Source organism: Anser cygnoides, chromosome 19 (assembly GCF_040182565.1).
Source record: "Anser cygnoides isolate HZ-2024a breed goose chromosome 19, Taihu_goose_T2T_genome, whole genome shotgun sequence".
NCBI classification, from domain to species: Eukaryota; Metazoa; Chordata; class Aves; order Anseriformes; family Anatidae; genus Anser; species Anser cygnoides.
This window is the reverse complement of record NC_089891.1, coordinates 11,572,644-11,592,620: the sequence shown is the minus strand read 5'-3', so window position 1 is coordinate 11,592,620 and position 19,977 is coordinate 11,572,644. Positions and strand designations below refer to the sequence as shown.

At 56.6% G+C, this 19,977-nt stretch overlaps 2 protein-coding genes across 5 annotated transcripts in view; one reads left to right on the top strand and one right to left on the bottom strand.

Moving 5' to 3' along the window:
• Positions 1-19,977, top strand: part of SLC39A11 (solute carrier family 39 member 11) — a 151,862-nt gene that overhangs the window by 27,151 nt on the left and 104,734 nt on the right. The window lies entirely within an intron of this gene.
• The window catches only part of RPL38 (ribosomal protein L38), a 226,944-nt gene that overhangs the window by 181,332 nt on the left and 25,635 nt on the right, over positions 1-19,977 (bottom strand). The window lies entirely within an intron of this gene.

Sequence of the window (19,977 nt, the reverse complement as noted above, 5' to 3'; positions counted from 1 at the left end):
GTGATTGAAATTAGATCGGCTTTGACACGTGCATGCGGAGCGCGCCTCCTCACCCCTCTCTGGATCTGTCTCTGTGCTGGCTCTCGTTCCAGGAGTCATTACTTCTGTTTCTCCTTCGGTTCTCAAAACCACTTGCACGTCTGTCTGTGCCTGTGAATTATTGATAATTAGATATCTCATTCACCAGGGAAATGAAATCGTCAGCTTATCTTGAAATAAGTTTATTTGGAGCATGGGTGCAGTGAGCAGTAACCGTGCCCTCTCCGAGTAATGCCACCTTGAAGGTGCCCCGCAGTGCTGACCTTCGGTGGCCCTCCCCAGTTATAGATGAGGACCGGCCATCGTGCCATCACTCCTTATTTTTAGAGGTTAATAGAATTTTAGCTGCCAAAGCGTGGAATATAAAATGTCCTGTTGGCAGCTATCTCCTCTTCAGATAGCTTTTAAAGAAGGAACTTCTTGCTCGAGGTGGTGGCGCCTTGTCGGGTGTCCCAGCTCCGGGGTGTTCGTGGGGGACGGTGGCGGCCCCCGTCGCGCCCCGCTGCCTGCCTCGGAGGCAGCACGGTTCTTATCCTGCTGCCTAACGGCAGCTTTTCAGTAGACAAAGAAAATGTAATTTGGTGAATTAATCTTATTGCTCCTCTGCTTTTTCTTGGTTGGAGAGAAACTAAAATAGCAGTTTACAATATCTCGAGTATAATTGGGAGCAGATTGAGACGCAGAAATGATCCTTCTTCTTGCAAAGAATGATGCAACCAGGCTCTGTTATTTAACCGCATTGCTTAATTGCATGTTTCATAAAGTGTTTCAAATCCTCAGGATTCTGCAGGATCTGAAATATCAGCTTGGAGTTTTCCAAAGGGATGAAAGGAAGTTCTGTGCTAGACTCAGCGGGCTTCAGGTCTGTGATGTCTCGTAGCTCCTGGGACAAGCTCACGCTTGAAGGCTGCTCTAGCCCTGCAGTCTGTAAGGCTGTTGCAGGTTATTTGTGATTTTGTAAGGTGGAAACTTTACATCCCAGATGCGTTTTAATTTTATTCTTCAAGAAAAAAGTAGGTAGCCCTGTGATTTTTCAGAAAGTTAAACTGCTGGGTTTTATGTTTTCTTCTTCTCTCACAGTTGCAAACAATAACAGTGCAAATGGTTTTGAGAACAGAAGATTTCCATTAGACTCAGTTGTTTTTCCACTCTCTGGGGAAATGGTATTAAGAATCTACAATACGTTAATTCTTTTATCGTCTCTTGTTATTCTTTTGCTTACCAAAATGAAGTCGGTGTTTTCACAAGATACATCAGGCCTTCCAAGAAGGCAGCTTGGGCTCTGCTTGGCTGCGCTCTTGGGAATGCTTTGGGAACATAATGGGTATTTTCCAAGCCTAATGGGTACTAACTGGAATGTTTCATACTTAATCACTGTTGAATCATTGACCCTTGCTTCATATTTACGTGTTTTAAAATCGCTAAAGCTGCGAAAACAAAACAAAACAAAAAAATCCCAAAGCGGCATTGTTTTGCGGTTGTCTTTACTGCCTGGGGATGGCGGTGAGGAGAGGAGCAGGGGGACTGCTGTTGAAGGGAGGGGAGGAAGCGTAAAAACGCGGCTCCCCAGAGCCCTGCGTGTCTTTGCTGCTGGAGATTTGGACGTATTGAACTTGGCTGTGTGAGAGCAGAAGCGACTGCGGTCGTGCCTGGTTAGCGGGACCTGTGTAGCTGCTGAGGGTAACCAACAAGCGAGAAGGTTTGGTTTAGACCCGTAGAAAGGGAGATGGAGGAAATGCAATGGCTAGATCTATCCCATATCCATTCTTTTGGGAGAAAAAAAATAAAATCATGCTGCTTTTCTTCTCAGCAGCGTGTCTGGGGTGGCTCTGTTCCTCCCCACCACTTGAATCCTTGGTTTGCCATCGCGTGCAGGCTGCGGGGAGCGGGGAGGCACGGCGCCATCCAGCCCGGGCTGGGCGCCTGCTCTCCTGCTCTCTCCCTCTGCTCTGCGGATGCGTGGCCGGGGCTGTTCCGCTCCTCCTGCCCCCGGTTCCCTCCCGCAGGCTGCTGCCATGCCCCCTGCCCTGCCCGTTCCCGGGGGCTCCCCGGGGATGCTGTCCTGCGGTGGGGCAGAGCACGGCCTCCTTCCCACCCCATTGCAGGCGCCGATGTGGCTCCGAACGGGATTTTACGGGAGGTGCTGGGGGCTGACTTCTCCTGGGTGCACGGAGTAACGCATGTGTCAGTGCGAAATGGAGTATGGGCGGGTTTGGCGTGAATTGCTGTGAAAATGTGTGTCCAGACTCGGTATTTAGGGACTGGGGTCACCGCTAGGCTTTCGTTGCTACAAGCCAAAGTGAATCCAGCCTCGTCTTTGCTGTACCTGGCCGGGAAGCGGACGTAATCTGTGTTCCTTTCTCCCACCCTTGGAACAGATTGCGATAAAGGTGAGGAGGGTTTGTTTGCGCGTTTGCTTTGTGACTGGTGCGCGGAGAGGGGACGGGGCTGTGCCGCCGGCAGCGGGGTGCTGCGAGCCGCCCCCGCCCCGCAACCTCACCCAGGGCTCAGGCATCTCGGCGCACTCGGATCCGCTCAACCGGGGGAAAAACTTCGAGCAGGTTCGCCGAAGGCTGCGGTCTCTTGGCGTTTCTGCGGGACTGGGAGCCTGCGTCTGGCCCCTTAAATGGCAGCTACGTGCGCGGTGTGCTTGGGTAGTTCTCAGAAAGGATTTACATACGGCATCGCGCCTCGCAATCCGAGCCGTGACTCACGCTTCCACAAGCTGGATATTGAACAGCGAGGCGCGTCGCTTCCCCGGCGCCCTGGTGCGGGATGATTCACGTCGCTCCAAATCAGCTTACGGAGCCGAGTGGGAGGGCAACGCTGTTCCCAACCAGCCTCCCTCGCTCTTGCTTTAATATTCCTGCTGCTGTACCGCAGGTGAGAGCGCTCCTGCGTCCAAGGAAATGCTTTCTAGGCGCGTTGTGGCGGAGGAGGTTACAGCAAAGTGGCTGGCAGGTGCCTGGAGGAAAATGCTAAATCTCGCGGCAGCGAGGGGCTGGGAGCACCTTCAGCTATCGCCCGCCCCAGGGCACGGCGGTGCACCCACGTGGTGCACATCTGGCTCCAAACGCGGTTCAGTCCCGAATATTCAGGGGTAGCAGCGTTTGCTTTAGCGGCTTGGCTGACTTTTGGAAGGGCGAGATTTAGGAAAGGGCGCTGTGGTGCTCCCGCACAGATGTTCAGTAAGTGAACCCAGATGGGAACAGTAGCCGGGGAAAAAAGCTGGTGTTGGAAATAGTGTAGTTAAGAAATGAAATTTCATTAAACGGCTTACTTTAATGAGCCGTGCTGATTGGGGACGTCACGGACAGGCCTTGCTACATAAAATTTCTATTTTTTTTTCCTTAAATTTGAGCTGCAGTGCTGTGCACGCCTCTCTGGCCGAGGCTCCCGTGATGTTTTGGCTGGGGAGGCTCTTGGGTAGGACAGGCGGGTGTGCTGGTGGCGCCGCCAGTGCCAGCCCCAGCACTGCCCCCAGACCCCACTTCTGGGCCCGTTTCGGTAGCATCACACAGTCTCTGCTCTTAATTTTCTGCCTCCTTTCTGAGGCTGTCATTTTGTCCACTTCTGTTTCATTTTTTCAACTACAAAGGAAATTATTTTGTACCGGGGCTGCTGCCGCCGACTGTACGAGAGAAGAAGCAGACCTTGTCCATGCAGCGTCTCTTTCATCAGGGCACAGGCAGTTAAAATCCCGTAATGATGTAATAAACTTCTGATGAAAGGAAGGAAAGGAGCTGTTGAGATAAAAGAAGAGCCAAAACCTCTTAGAGAGCAATAAAAAGAGAGGACATGAGTTGAATTGTTGAATTGTACGATGCAGCAGTGCGGGTATCGCTTGCCTCTGTCATCTCATTGTGTCCCTCCAGGCAGAAAATCCCCGCTTTGCCCCGTTCCTTCTGAAATTGTGGCAGGTTTGCGCAGCGCTTGCTCGGGGAGCAGCAGCTGGTGCCATTTCCACTGCCTTTAGGGGCTGTTCTCTGCTGCACAGCTGGTGGGGAAGCCTCCATTTACTGGTCTGGGATATAGCGAGGTATTTCAGAAAACTGCAGCTCGGTGTGGCTTGGGGATAGCGTTGCAGCAGAGGCTTTGCAGAACCCAGAAGGAAACGAGTCCCAGCCCCACAGAGCCCTCTGCTCTCGCCCTCCTGCCCACCGAGCTCCAGCTCCAGCCCCAGCTCTGCGCCAGCAGCCCCGGCACCGAGGGGCAGCTCTCCTCCCCAGGAGCCCCCCGTGCCCCTTGTGGGGGCGGTTTGCTGCTGTAAATTCCCCGTAATTTTCCTCCTTGTTCCCTCCTCCCAGAGCAGGAGCAGGGGCCGCGAAGGAGCGCTGCCGCGTAAACCTCTCCGGCCGTGGAGCCCGTCGTGATTCATCGCGGTAATATTCAGCCGGAGCCTCGCCTGTGCAGCCGAGAGGTTCGTTAAGTCGTTACAACTTCTCCTACACGGGGATCCTTCTGCAAAATGGGACGGCTGCCGGTTTTAGGGGGTCCCGCTGCATTTGTAATAACGTTGACACGCTCACACCGTGCTTGGCCCGGAGAACGGCGGCGCTGCGAGGGCATCAATTCATTTTGCATGTTAATAGCCGGCCTTGATGAGGAACGCCTCTGGCTATGTCTGTATTGATCTAAAAACCTCCTAATGCCCCTTTCCGGAGCATTTCGAGCCGTTATTGGCCATCCTCGTCAGGCTGGGCTCTGTGCTTGGTTTTTATGGTCGTGACTAAATGTGGATTTATACACCCAGAGCTTCGAAATTATAAAAATTCGGGGCACACAGTGCCTCGAACTGATAAACAGCCTCCTTCAAACGTAGGCTCGTGCCCCTGTTACCCTGGTCAGAACCTTGCTCTCCTTTATGGAGGAGCAGAGCCTGTTTTTACCCATCGGTTATCAGTTACTATTATCAGCTACCAATAGGGAGGAGGAGGAGGAAAACCAGACTGCGGCAACACCAGCAAAACGGCTCCCAAATTCCTTGGGCGGTTTTCTATTTTATTTTTCTTAGGTTCTCTTGGGGTGTTGGTGGGTCTTCGGAGAGCTCAGCCGCCCTTCGGAGCGGAGAAGTCTTCAGCTGGAGCTGGAAGGTTGTCAAAGGTTTTGGGCCCTTGAGGAACAGCTGCTCCGAGTAAGGCTGGGGTAGCGTTCGGGAGCTGTGTCCTTTGTTTCGTTCTGGGTTGAACAGAGCTGTGATGTGCGTGAGAGCTGCTGGCAGGCACGGGCAGCTGCTTTATCCGCCCGCTGAGGCACGAGCTGCCTCCACGGCCGCTTGGAAAGCCAGGAGCGCCGTGCCGAGGGGAAGCAAGCGGCCCTCTCCGCAGAGGACATCTGCGTGTGACGTGCTCCTGGCACCTCGCACCGCTGCCTGCCGTTCCGCGCTAGTGGCGCCTTTCGTGGCTTCTCCTTAGCGCCTCCTCATTTCCTGGGCTGCAGCCAATGTGCTCCCGAGCGAAGCGTGTCCAGAAGGGCTCAGCCTCGCTCCCAGCTTCTGTTTCGGTCTGCTCGGATACCGGAGTCGCAGGAGAGCCACGGCGATATTTCCGTCGTCTCCCTCTTGGTGAGACGTGGGGGAGCGCTCAGCCCCCTCGAGCGGTGGCGCAGGTGGACGAGGACGGCACAAATTGAGCTTGCTCGGCATCAGGTGTGGGCTGGCACCGTCGGTGTGTGTGCCCCGCAGGTACCGCTGCAGCGTGCGTGCTGTGCCGCGATGCCTCGTGCGTCCCGCGCTAGCTGGTCAGCTGCTACCTGAGGCCGGAAAGGCTTTTGTCGGTGAAGTGCCTTTTCCTGTAAACCTCTCATCCCGCCTGTGTCAACGCAGGCACAGATTTAAGAGGGCGAGGATGTGGCTTTCCTGCTCTCCTGTTTGCTCTGCAGTCCAGCTGTCTCTTAGCCCTGAAAGCGAGGTGTTCTCAGGCGCTGCAGCGTGCCCAGCCTGCGCAGCCCCGCTCGGGCTTCGGGTAGTGCCAGGGACGGCGCAGCCTCTGCTCCGTGCTTGCTGCTCCGCTCTTGTTCCATTTAAGCGCGATCCGTTAATCCAGGAGACTCATTAAAGCCTGCCGAGTGACGTGCCGGTTAGGACCCGTGCTCTGAGATCAGCCCTGTCAGCGAGCAGAGGCGCTGTCGGTGGTGCTTTGGGCTCGTAACCGCAGGAGTCATTTCCCAAATCGAGCCTCGTTACCTCCGTGCAACGTTATCGAGGAGCTTTAATTTCCTGGCTACACCTGACAATCCCTTGCCTCTTTTCACTCGATTTTTAGTGCTGCATCCCTATAAAATAGGCTGTTCAACCTCATCTCCATCCTCTGCCTGGTGATTCAGCTCTGGCAGCTCGGACAAGCGTGCGCACACACACGTGAGCGCGGTGCCAGCGGGGACCCTGCTGCTGTAACCGGTCCTCGAGCTAGAAATCTCCTGACCTAGCGAGGTAACAGGGCACTAGAAGATCCCTTGAGGAATATCTCCAGCACTTGTTGTCCCGGAGTGGTTGTCCCAGGGCTTGGAAGCTGCCTGGAGTGCTGGAATCCCCCCTCAGCCCTGGTTCGGGCTGGAAAGGGATTGGCACAAGTGAGGCTGGGGAGAGCAGCACCATTCCCCTGCAGCTGCCTCCAAGAAACCCTTAAATCTCGAGGTTTATTAAACTGAACTGAACCAGCAATCAGCATCGTTGCCTCTGGAGTGGATGTTTTTTTGCCTTCATTCAATAAGCACAATAATTCATTTATTTTCTTGATATGGTTCTTCAGTTGAGTGGGGACAGGCGTAATTCTCGTTCACCCTAAGGATGCTTTAGGGGAGTGGGATGAAAATCAGGATCTCCAGCAGCCGCTGCGTGTTGCAGCAGTAGGAGAAAGAAATACCGGGGCACGTACCATGAAGTGTATGAAGGAAATGGAATAAATTACATCAGGAAATGGGTTGTTCCCCACATTAAAACTTAATGATTTTAAGGGTAGCAGTGTATAAAAACATAGCACGGCTGTGTCATCAGGGATGATGCGTCTTCAAGGGAGTAAAAGTGCATCTGGTGGGGTCTGTAACTGGGGGGCTGGGAACTTGGACAATCCCAAACCTGCCCGAGAGGAGCTGAAGCGGTCCCCAGCCCCCCGTGTGTGTATTTATAGACAGTTTGCTGATCTGCTGTGTGGTTCTTACACCTCCAGGTGACCTGCGCACTTTGCAACGTGACCACAGCGGGGTCTATTTATAGGAGAGCCCGTGCTGCTTTGGGATTTTTAATTGTTGCCCTGTGCCTGCTGCTCGGGGGTGCTGGGCGCTTCCAGTCTCCGCTTTGCTTCAAGCCAGCTCTGAGCAAACGCAAACCTCTCCAAAATCAGAATGATGATTCTCTGGGTGCGCAAAGGGGCACGGGGGAACACAACGAATTTTTATGGCATAAAAGCCTGCGGCGCTTGTGCAAGGCTTTTTGTCTCTGCAAGGCTGCACAAACGTGTCCTGATCCTCCGAGAGATGCCCAGAGGTCCGGCAGGCGCCGCGCGTGCCGGCTGAGACTGGGGATTGGGTGCTGGGATGCCTTCGTGGGGCTGAACCCGTGACCCTAAAACATGGGGAATTGAGGCTTTGGCCCTATTTCTGATTTGCAGCTGGTGGGCTGCGGCCGGGAGCTCTCGGCGAGGTGTCCCCGCCGTGGAGCGGGCAGAGAGGCTCTGGTGCGGAGGGTCAGGAACCTGTATTTCTTTTGAGGGCAGCGGGTTCGTTTCCCTAATCATGGCAGCACTCGTGTGATTGTGGTGCTGATTTTTTTTCACCCCTATCTGATTTCAATTCCAGCACGTTTCCATTTCAGGTGACGGTGGCCTGAGACAGTCGTTTATGTCCAGGCTCTCTCCGTGCAGCCTTCACCGTGTGGTATATGGCACAGGATGACGGAACATGCCTTTTCACTGAAAATCGATGTTTTGTTTCCTCCCCCCCCCCAGGAAGCTTTCCCAGCTACGAGCATTGATTGCTCTGATAAACACCACGCTCATGCCCTAATTGCTCTTCGGGGTGGTGGAACCAGACCTCCGCTTGCTGGCCCCGCAGCACCTTGTGGGGTTGGCTCCCCGGGGTTTGTTTGCAGCCTCGCAGGGGAGGGCGCAGCAGAGAAGTCATCCTTCACCTCGGAGCGCTCAGCTTGTAAGAAACAGCAAAAGAAAGTGCAAAAAAAATTTAAAAAAAAAAAGTTTGTTTGCCCAGGTCAAGTTGTCTCACCCCATGGCCACGTGCAGAGGTGCAACTGCACTGCCCGGGGTCTCCGGTGTCCTCTGTGGGGCACCCTGCAGCTCCTGCACCGTGCGGGTGCTGGGGATGGGGCTGCGGGGACGGGGCTAAAGGCACGGGGTGCCTGCCCCGCCGTGCTCCCGAGGGGGATCAGGGGTGTCCTTCGTGCACATCGCGGCAGCCTGTGATCCCCTGGCACAGCCGTGCACCCTGTGAGCGCAGCGTCGGTGCGCCCTGGTGCGGGGTGCTGTACGGTTACTGCAATTTCCTCTTTTTTTTTTTTTTTCTGAATCTGGGGTTGGGCATTTTGGCAGCCACCGCAGGCGCACGTGGGAATTGGGAAGTGAAGGTGACCAAAGAGGTCTGGTGGTGAAACAGGGCAGACGGTGGGATCTTAAACGTGTGCTGGAATTTTTTATGGGTACATTCGTTTGCATAGCTGTAACGTCCAGCGTGTGCTGCATGCAAACACACAGCGTGTGCTCCGTACGGACCTGGCTGGCTTCCTTATTTTTAGCTTGCAGCCCTGGGAAAAATAGCTTCCAGAGCCATTGTGATGGAACTTCATTTTTAACCTGTCCATATCTGTTTTCGTGTACTTGGTACTTAAATGTTAATTACTACTTGCGGTATGCAACGACTGCATGAATATATTAGATGGGGGTTTAATTATTAATGTGCTTTTACAAGCATAATTTTTGGCACTAAAAAGCCTCCCTGGCTGTTTAACCGAGCAGTGCCAGACGTGGTTGGATCTTCAGACTTCTCAGCTCCTCGGAGGCTTTTGGATTTCTCCAGGCATTGCAGCTCGGCGCCGCTCTCCCTCCGGCTTTCACCTTGTGCTGCCTCTGCTTGAACGTCTTTGGGCTGCTTCCCCCACGACCTCCCCCTCGTGCTCGGGGCAGGTTTTGTGCCCGTGCCCCTGGCAAGCCTTGGGGGCAGAGGGTGGCAGGGACCCCTCCGCCCCGTGCGCCCTAACGGGGGAAGGTCACCCTCTGCAGGGAGACGAGCAGGACAAGAGGAGAGGGGTAGGGATGCTGCTTTTGGAGGTGTGTGGAGGTGACAGCAGCCAGTTTTTGCCCGCAGTGATGCATTTAGGGGCTTGCAGAGCCTGGGGAGGGCCAGCCCTGCTGCTGGGCGCAGGTACCACGCAAACCCCGCCACGCGACCTGCGCGGTGCCCGCTGACCTGCGCATCCCTGCTTCTGTCCGTATCTTTCTGTTTTCAGAGCTCATAGGCAGGTGGGATGCGATGGCGAGTCTGCTTTCAAGAATTTGGTGCGAGGAAGAATTTTTCAAGACTTTCGGCAGCTGCTGTGCCCTGCTGGGGCTGGCCACGTGGGCTCTGCTTTCCTGCCACCTGGCAGCGGGTCGGGGTGACCGCAGGGGTGGGCCAGCATTTACCGGGGGCTTTCACAGCCTCTCGCTGGACAAAGATGCTTAGGGACAAGCCGAATACTTGTCAGCTGAAGGATTAGAGCACTCGAACAGTATTTTTTGAAGAAGGCTCTGATGTTAGTCACGCTATGCAAATCCCAGAGCTGCTGCAGCGCAGCCATCACCTAGCGCACGCCTGTCTTCAGTGACATCAGGGTGACTTCAGCACTATCAATATTTTCGATGTGATTTTTAGTGCCTGTGCGTCCCGACAGGCTGGTGAGGAGACAGCTGGCTCCGCGGGGCTACCCTGGGAAGCGACGTCGCAAGCAGCAGAAGGGGCCGTGCAGCGGAGCCACGCTCCTCCCGGGGGACCTGCGCCCGGAGCGGCCCCCGGCGTGCTGGGGGCTCCCCTGTGCCACAGGGTGCAGGAGGACGCTGGTCCTGGGGTGGTGCTGGGCTGCGGAGCCGTGCAGGAAGGAGATATTTGGGTCTTCGCATAGGGTGGTTTTTACCATTAAAATCCCGGGCTGCTGTTCCGCAGCTGTTTTGTCCCTGCCCCTGCGAAAGCAGTGCCTGGTGCGGCCGGGCGCGTGCCCGCCCCGGCTGCGTTTCCCCAATCCCAGGGGTGCCGGGAAGCCCGGGGACCCTGCTCTGTGCTGGGCAGGCTGGAGAGGGGCTGGAGCAGGAGCTGCAGCACGATAACGGGGGGATTTTTAGGTATTCAGAAAGCTCTGCGAGGGGCAGAGGTAGCAGGGGCTGTGCTCCTGCGGGTCCTGCACCGCGCCGAGCCCCTGCTGCCTGGGAAGGTGCGCGCTGTGGCTGAGGCTTCGTCGGCACCTGGACCTCTGCCCTGGCTCTGCTTCGTTTGAGTTTGCCGGTGTCTGAAGGGAGCGAGCTCCTGCTGGTGCTTTTCCAAGGAGAGGACCCTAACGGCAGAGGTTCCCTCTCATCTTGCCTCTTTTCAAAAGCAGAAGGGCTCTGAAGCAGCCGCCCTGCCTTGGATCCCTCTGACACCTCCTGACCCATCCCGGAGCCGCTCGGTGATGCCCGGGGGACCCGGGCGACCTCGTGCCCGGTGGCCGTGGCCCCGGCCCCATCCTCACCCAGCCCGGGGCAGGTCTGCGCGGGAGTTCCCTGTTGTGCCGGGAGAGCTGCCGAATAAATAACCCCAATTAGCGAGCGTCTTTCTGCTTTTTAAATGGGCTCTGCTGGGCTGAAATGACTTCTGGTTTCAAGCTGTGCCTGTCTAATGGGTTAGCCGCTTAGCCACCCTGCCCGTCGCCTAATGTCCTTCTCAGCGGTGTGTTTTAAATGAGGGCTTTATTTCATCCCCGTGTGGGGTGCGAGCGGCGTTCAGCCCGGCTGGGCGGGTGATTGTTGGCCTCCTGGTTGTTTTTCTCCGTGTCCTCTGCTGCTTGGTGCTGGAGGAGGCTGCTCCCAGCTAGGGCGAGGGCAGAGGGAGCAGGGCTGCCCTCACCTCGCAGCCCCCCGCTTGGAGACTGCGCCCTGAATCTCTCCATCTCTGTTCCCGTGCAAAATAGCTGCAGCAGAGAGCTCAAGTGATGCTTTTGCGTTTTTATTTCTTTATTATTATTTTTTTTATTCAGTGGGCCACGGAAGCAGGAGGGCTGTTGGGGCTGGAACAGCCCCAGCACCTCGAGCGGGAGCCAAGCCGCGTGCTGGCAGCAGCCCCTGCCTGCGCGGGAGGCACGGCGCTGCTCGGGCAGGGGCAGGATGCGGCCCCTCCTGCTGCCTCCAAGCCCCCCGCGCCCCCAGCTCCTCCCCTCTCTGCTGCTTAATCTCGATTTGGGTGCTGAAGCCCACGGCTTGAGTGTTTGTCCTACAAAATGGATTTTAAAAAATGTTGATATTCTTACTTCTGGCTGAAAGTCCCCCGCAGCTCTCCGGGCTTGGTGCAACGCCTGCTCAGCAGCGGAGCTCTGCCCCGCGCGGCGTTTTTTTCCCCCCCCTTTTTTTTCCCCCCTTTTTTTTTTAAGGCTTGGTGGTTTCTCGTCGCTTTTTCTTACGAGCTCAAAAGAAGCCTCTCTCTTTTTTTTTTTTTTTTTTCCGAACCGTGTGTCTCTGCGAGTCCTGAAGCTGCAGCCTGTTGGTTGCCATCTGCGCCTCGGCACGGCAGCGGGCTGCTCGCCCCCGGCCCCGTTGCGCCCTCGCCACCCTCCGCACGTGCCGCCGGGCCCCGGGGCAGCTGCGGCGACGAAGCAAAGCGGCGGCTGCTCCCCTTCAAAGCCCCGGGACGGATCTGCCGCAGCAGATGGTGCGAACCGCCTCAAAGCCATTACGGAATCGCACTGAATCTGCAATTACGTGTAATTAAAGTGCTGCTTGTTTATTGATTTCTGCTGCCAACGGGTGGCTCCTCTTTGTTAGCGAGGGGATCCGGCCGGGCGCCGCGGCGGGGTTGTTTCCCTGCAAGCAGAAGGCGGCGCTTTGTGGCATCTGCGGGCAGAGCTCAGGTTTAAAAGCGGTCATTGAGGCACTTTCTGTGCTCTTTCTGCCCAGGCGTGTCTCTTGTGTGTACGCGGGGACTGTCCCCCGTGCCACATCCCGAGTTTTATGCTCCCGGAGCTGGTGGCCCCGGTGCTGCCCCAGCCTCGGCTCCGCCACGGGCAAGGAGAGAGCTGGGAGAATGCAGTTTGTTGGGTGAAATTCTTTCAAGTTGCGCGTTATTCTCCGGGTGGACCTCAGCAGCTTTGCGAGACCGTGGCGAGGTGTCTGAGAAATTTGGCTTTTAAAATTTTAATAGCGATGGAGTGCTGTCCGTGCGGGAGTCAGCAATACCTTCGGCTTGAAACTGGAGTTGGCTCTGGGGCTTAGTGCTTAGGGTTTTTTTATAGAAACACAGATAAAAGCTAATTAAAAGGGTCCTTTCTGGAAATACTAGAGGAAAATATAAGGATTTTTTGCCTGTGTGTGCTTCCCAGCTCCATTCCTGCACCGCAGAGGAGGAAGGAAGGAAGGAAGGAGGGCCGATGTGGGTCTGCAGGCTGGGTCATCCTCAGCTTCCTCACCCCAGGCTGGGACACGTCGCTTTGCTTTGGATTCGAGGGTAAAAGAAAAAGTAGCCTCGCTAATCCCCATAATATATGGTGCTGGTGGTTCAGAGCCCTTTTTAATATAAGATTTTGAGAGGGTTTTGCTGCCGTTGCCCACCTGACGTGAGCTGCAGGTCAAGCCCTGGTTTCGCTTTCCTTTTCGCTTTTCGTTTTTTTTCCTAGGGACTGCCTAAAATAGGAACACGAGGAAGTTACCCGTGGGCTGGGAGGTGCTGTCACGCAGAAGGAAAAGCCTGGGATCCCTTTGTTAGCATAGGAAGGTGTCTCCTGCTCTCTGGACAAGGCTCAGTTTAATGCGTTTCCTTCCCCGTGGGCATTGCCACCCGCAAGGAACGGCTTCCCCGGGGCAGGAGGGAGGGGGTCCCACAGGGCACGTTCTGCTTTATTTGCAAAACCCACCGTCGTTGTTCTGCTGGGAGGTGTTCCTGGGGACCAGGGGGTGTCCGGCTTGTGTGCGCGATCCCCTCGTGATGTGGCCCTCCGAAATTCATCCCGGTGCGCCAGGGCGGCCGCGTTCCCGCCAGCAGCCCGATGGGTTGGTCTTGCTGGATGGAGAGGGGGCAAAAACGCAATCAGCTTGTCCCTGTGGGGGGATCCGGATTGATTTTGTACCTTGTAGGGCTGAGCTGCCGAGAACAAAGAGCTCTTCATTTATTTTTCTCAGAAACCAGGTATTAATTTTACTTTGCAGCCTGTGAGCGTAGCCCCTTTCCTCCAGCAACCCCTTGCTGCCCCACCGGGCAGGGGAACTGGCAGATCTGGAGGCTTTGGTGCTAAACAAAGCTGCTAATTCTGGAAAGGTGCAGTTTTGCTGAGCGTTGCATTCGGAGCAGGGCAGCTCCTGCCTCTACACGGGTGCTAACGCGTCGCCTTGCACCGCTCCTGCGTGCAGCACCCTGCGTGTGCGGCTGCACTGCCGGCGTGGGCAGAGCGGCTCTCGTGTCGGTGTAAGCCTCTGGGCCCTCATGCGTCGATTCACGGGTTCTTATTTTCCAACAAATTGAATTAATTTGCAAAGAGAATTTCCCTAGCCGAAGCCGCAGAGGCCCCTTTTTTGGATGCAATGAAAGAATTACGGATGACTTTGAATGAGGGGCACGCGGGAATGGAAGAATAAGGGGAAAAATGGGGAGGAACTGAGCAGCGCGACTCGGCGGTCTGTAGTCTGGTGTCTTGGAAGCGATGTAAAGGGAAGGCTTCATGACAAGCAGGTGGCAAGAGCCGCTGCTGTGCTTCTCTGTGGGGTGATGGTGGCTGCAGGGGGGCGATGCCAAAGCTCCCCCAGCAAGGGCCGTTGTGCTGCGCCGCTGGCGAGCCCGTGGCTGCAGACGTGCCTCTGGGGCTCGCCGGTGGAGGTCGGCTTCGGCCCCATCCTGCTGCTGCCTCCACGGCTCTGTGACCATCGTCTGAGCCCGCTGCGGGCCGGGCCGGGCCCGTCTCATTTCCTGATAAGAGCCCGGTGTCCTTTTAAGCAGGTAGTGGGGTTCCTTTCCTTCTTACTTCAGAAATTCGGCGCGTCTGGTCCTGCTAAGATCAGAAGCTGTTCCCTGCCAGAGATCAGAGATCCGAACATAGCTCAGCCCTCTGAAATGAAGTGATTAAATTAACTCCAATGTGTAAAATTTCAGCATAAAATGATTCAGCAATACGCTTTATCTACTGGGAACTCTTTAAAGAGCTCTTGGAAGTTAGCATGAATTAGTTTGCTTAAAAGGACCTGGTGCATGTAATTACATCTAACGTCGTGCTGCTGCTCTTCCCCACGAAATTAATCTTTAAACACCGCCGACGTCAAGCGGCGAGGCTTTTGGCACTTCTCCTCCTCTGTTTTGACACGAAGTCAGCTGTGTCACCCCGAGGAGCGAGCAACACCTTGGCCTCATTCTCACTGCAGGTTTCCACCACGTGTGCGCCTGGTGCCGTGTCACCTCTGTGGCTCGGGGCTTCGCCAGGACACGGCTCCGGTGGCAGCAAGGTCACCGCGATGAGTTCTGCCGCGTCGCTGCTTCTTGTCCCGGTGAGATATCCTGCCGTTTTTTAGGGATGGGGCCAGGCTGCTCCCGTGCCAGGCGCTCGCTCCCTGCTGCTCCCCCCGGCTCCGGGGACCCTGCTCCAAACTCGGGCCACCTCCGTCGTCCTGCACCTCCTCGTGGAAGCGGCTGCTGAGGCATCATCTTCCCCATGGACAGGGGTTGGAGGGTGATGGGAGTGAATTTTTGCAGCTGTGGAGGAGGAAGGCGCTGGCTTTACGCACACGGTTGAGATTTCCAGAGGCTTGGTTTGTCCGGGACAAGTGTGGGATGAGCTCTGCTGTTTCTTCCCTTTTTTTATTGTGTTTCTCAAGTGCCTCTTTGTCTGAATTAAGAGCCGCATTATGGATTCATTTTCCCGTCCTCAAGCGCGCCCAAGTGCGCAGCAGCAGCTCCCTGGGACCAGCACAGGCATCGCGTGGCAGGCTGAAGGATCACCGGCGGCAGGAGATAAAGGGGGGCAGCACGGGAGGTCCGCGTACCGCCTGGCTGCCCCTACCTGACTTCTCGGGCCGCCCTAGATAAAGGATGGCACGGAGGGCTGGAGCAGTAATTTCATCCAATTCCGCCCATCCCCGGTGACGGATTGCGGGGAGGAGAAGTTTCTGTGTCCGGATCAGGGCTGCAGGGACGGAGGTGGCGCGCGTAAAGTGGGGCACAGGGCCAGCAGGGCCGCTCCGGGGCACGCGCCACGCGCCACGAGCGCTGCAGGCAGCGGGTTGCCACTCGTGGGTCCCGAGGGAGCAGTGGGAGCACGCTGTGCTTTCGGGCCTGGAGAGGGAATCGGGGAAGGTGTGGGGGTGACATTGGCTGGAGCAGGGTGGGCAGACCCAGCCAGCAGCTCCCCTGCTCTTCCTTCCCCTCTCCCCCATTACTCTGGGGTCTGTTTTCAGGTTGTTCCCTGTGTGCTTTTTGTTTTTTTTTGTGGGTGCGGGCTCCAGGCTCCCCTTTTGCTCGGCAGCTGCCGCCCTTTGGAGGTGCGGGACCGGGGATTGGTGCCAGCACGGGGCCTGCTGGCGTGCTCCAGCATCCTCCTGACTCCAAACTTGAGACGGATCCCGGCAATAATCGTGTGTCTGAGAGCAAGTGGTAGTCAGTCATGCTGAATTAAACAACCTTTTATGAAAGCTCCTGTGCATGCTTGGATAAATGAAGGCTCCTAATAGACAGTGAGTCATGACACTCTCTATTTATCTTCCATGCTGAAAGCCTGAGCAGATGCAGGGACCTCTTTTATCTGCCAGAAACATTGGAAATGAATTTGTTATGTGTGTGGGGGGGTGGGGTGAGATCCTGCCAGCAGCCTGGACTCGCGGTCCCCGCAGCGTGCGAATGGGTGTCACAGGTGGCCCTCTCTGTCCCCAGCGCGGTGCCGTGGCCGATGGCACCGGTTTGTGCTGGGGAATGTGGGGCGAGGAGCCCGTGCTACCATCTCTGAGCGCTTTGTGGGGCTGCTTCTCGCCGCCCGGCTGCTCGGAGCCGAAGCACGGTGGCACGGGGAGCATCGCACTCCTGTAGCCTCTTCCCTGCCTGCTTTTTGTGGGGTCGATCCCTGCACTTCTCTGCCGCTTTTGCTAGCGGTAAATTAACGATATTTTTAAAAATCGCCCTTATTCTGAGCACAGGCAACCGCAAGGAGCTCCTCATTCAGCGGCTTTGTTCTGCGTGCGGTCTTGCTGGCAGCTGGGCTTCCCTGGCGTTTGGGGACTCGTTCCTTAAAAGCGAGCCCTCTCCCTCTGCACTTCCATTTCCAGCTCCCCTGATCCCTGCCGGCGGCTCTGATCAGAGCAGACACGCGGCTCAGGTCCCTGCCCGCTCCCCTCCGCCTCGCCGGGAGCCTGCGGCGCGTGGTGCCCTCCCCGTACCTGCCGGCGAGGGGGGGATAGCAGCCCTCCCTGCAGAGGTGCGGTGCTTAATTACTCACAGTAATTAAAACCTCTTATGGAGGTGCCAGATAAGAGCAGCGTGCCAGTGCGACGGCGGGGAGCAGCTGTTCGCTGACACCCATCTGCTCCTTTCGGGGCTCCCTGAAACTCCTGCCATGCCGGCAGAAGGAGCCGGAGGGAGACGGGAGCGGAGAGGTGCGGGGCGAGCGAGGAGCGCTCCGGGTGCTGGTGTTCGCCATCAGCTGGGAGCTCTGTGCCGGGGGGAACAGCTGGACTGAGAGCCAGGTGCTGGCAGCAGTCCTCGAAAAGAGCCTGAAACAATGAAAAAAAAAAAAAAGATGAAAAAAGATTGATGGCGGTGTCCTCGAAAGGCAGAGCGTGCCGCTGCTGTACCGCGAGCGATGCGTGGGCGCTGCTCTGAGCGTGCGTCTGGCTCGGCTTCCCGAGGGCTGCGGCTGTTAATTCTGATGCGGTTTCCCTTCTGGGGCTTCCTCATGGTCAGAAATCGCAGGAAGGCGGGCGGGAGGGTGGCAGCAGGGGCTGGCACCCGGCGGCTCGGTGCGGAGGGCTGTGCTGGGGAGCGGTGCTGCCCGCCTCCCGTGCTGCGGTGCTCCCCCCGCTGCGGGTCTCTGCGGTGCTGGGACCCCCCCCAGAGCCGCTCCTGCTGCTTTTGGCCCTCACTCACTGCCTCTTTGTCGCACAAGAGGTGGGGCCCGGGGTTGATTTTGCGGATTGGTTTCATCCCTGTTCTCTTTTCCATCCCAGTTTGATGTGCCTGAAATAAGCTGGTTGGAGACGGGTCTGCCCCGGTGGCAGTGTGGTGGTGGGGCAGAGCTCCCTGCGCCAAGTCCCTGGTCTTGGGTGGGTGTGTGCGTGTGTATATGTGCGTGTGTACGTGTGTATGTGTGTGTGTCGCCTTGTCTCAGCTGCCCTCCTGCCTGCTCCGTGCCGCACCATGCAGGGCAGCGGCCTCCGATGACCGAAGGGAGATGTCAGGTTGAAACCAGCCGCCGAGGGCTTCCCAGCGCCTGGAGCTGGCGGTCGGGGGAAGGAAGGGTTGCGCTGGCCGGCATCGCCTCGCACAAGTGGTGAGCCCGACCTGCTTCTGCTAATTGCTAACGAGCTGCTGACACCTCATGGGCAGCCTCGGGAAGCACTGCTCGGCTCTGCGCTCCCCGTCCTTGCCCATGGGGTGCGAGCCGAGGGTGCTGAGCAGCCCTGGGTGCCTTCCCGGGGTGCCCACGGGGCCACGGGGAGCCTGCTCCCACACGTGCCACCCTCAGGGACCCTCGGCTGGCTGCGGGTCACGGGCACAGCCCTTGTGCTTCGCACCCCTGCTCCCAGCACCCCGAGAATTTGTCCCATTTGTGCCCGAGCAAACCAGGGGCTGAACCTGCTCGGCGTGGGAGGAAGCATCGATGGAGCCCATATGCCACGGAATTAAACACAGCTGCTGCCGGGCGTTCGTTGCAAGTGCTTAAAGTTAATGGAGCAGCCAGGGCTTGTGGAGACGGGCGGAGGGTGCAAAGGGGAGCGCTTGGGCTTCGGGGAGCAAGGGATGTTAATGGCTCCACGGGCAAACGTTTCTGTAAGGGGCTTGGATTGACTACCGGGCCTTTGGGAATCTCAGAAATTTGCAAGTAATTTGGATTTATCTCAGCCGTTAGGGGGGAGAATTGAACGTGCCGTTATTTCCTGCACCTCGGGAAGGGGTGGCAGCTGCTTGTGTTACCGTTTTCTTTAGCAAATTGTTCTCTCTTTCCCAGGCCACCCCCAGACGAGGGGTCGGAGCAAGCTTGCTCATCTCTCCTGGTTTTAACAGAGCCGCTCTAGCACGCGGTACACGTTTCCAGCTCACGCAGCAGAACAAGTGCCGGCAGTACCGAGAGGCGCGGGGCGTCGGGCTGGGCTGATGTGTGCTGCTCGTGCAGGTGTGGTTGTGGTGGGCATCGTAGCAGTAAATGAAACGGCAAGGGAGAAGTGGCTGGGCGGAGGCTTCTGAAAGGAGAGCGTTTCTTTCCTCTGGTGCTTTTCTCCCTTCACCCTGTTCCTGCGCAGGTTCGCGTGAAACAACTTGTGCGAACAGCCTGCGAGTGGCACTTGGTCACCGCTTCCATGAGTCTGCGGTTCTCCTGGGCTTGGCTCCGTCTCTCCCTCCTTTCTCCCGCTGGTTTTGAGACGGGAGCTAAGGAATCTTTATAAATAGCTGTACCGAGGGTGCTGATTTATCTCATGCAAGTTCAATCCAAACGAAGAAGCCCCTGGAGCCCCCAGCGAGGGACGCGCCGGTGCCGTGGAAGCGCAGCCGTTCCTCCTTTGTCTGCGGCGCTCCGGCTGCTGACAGCTATAGATCCCTGCCCGGCGAGGCAGAGAGCCTCTTTGCAAGAATTTGATGGGGAAATCGATGGGGAAAGGATTGAAGAGGGTTTTGGTGCTCTGAGCGATCTGGCTTCCGGCATCTGCAGCCAAGGGGGGCTCCGAGCGCCCTGGGTTCCCACCAGCGCATCAGCTCGTGCTGGGAGGAGGAAGGCAGCGCTGGCACGCCGCCCGGGGGTGCTGCTCCCCGGGGTCCCTCTGCCTCTTGCCCAGAGCCATCCAGGGCCCAGGCTGCAGGTTCATTTTCAGCTGAATCAAGACCAAAACGGGTTGCATCGCTGGGTCCTTGCACAGAAACCTCACGGGGCAGAGGGGGGGGGCTTTGGGCAGCCGTCCTCGTTCAGGCACGCTGAACTTTGCGCAGAGCATTCGAGAGCTGCGGTAAGAGAGCAGCACGGCTACATCCAGGCCTAATTGGGGAGGAGGAAGAGGGGGAGGTCTCCCAAGCAGATGTGAAAATCTAGAGGAATCTGTTGCCTCCGTAGGCTTTGATTTTAATTCAGGAGCTGAAGTAGCGCAGCGAAGAGATTTCTGAGTGCGGCGAGCGAATCGTGCGTTCAGCCGGGTGTGCGCTGCTCGCAAGCGCAACAAAGCTGAGCTCGCTGCTAATGCGAGCAGTTTTCATTAAGAAATAATCAAAAATAAAAATCCGTTTCACATGTTGATAAGGAGTCAGTTGGATTTTGTATTTTGCCAGCAGTTTAAGCCGTACTCAAAGCCATTTATCTTTCTCCGGTGCTGGCTGCAGAGGATATGAAAAATGCAGCAGGCTGCACATACGAAATTAAACTTCTGGCAGAATCTTTGCCCTGTGGCTTTACGAAGAAATTCAATAATGATAGATGGAGTAGGATATATAGAGGAGTTTTTGTGAACAAGATTTAGAATGGACGTGGCACAGATAATTATTTGCCGTATAATTGTCTTGGCGCCGTCCTTGCGAGTACCCCGATCCGATAGTGTCAGC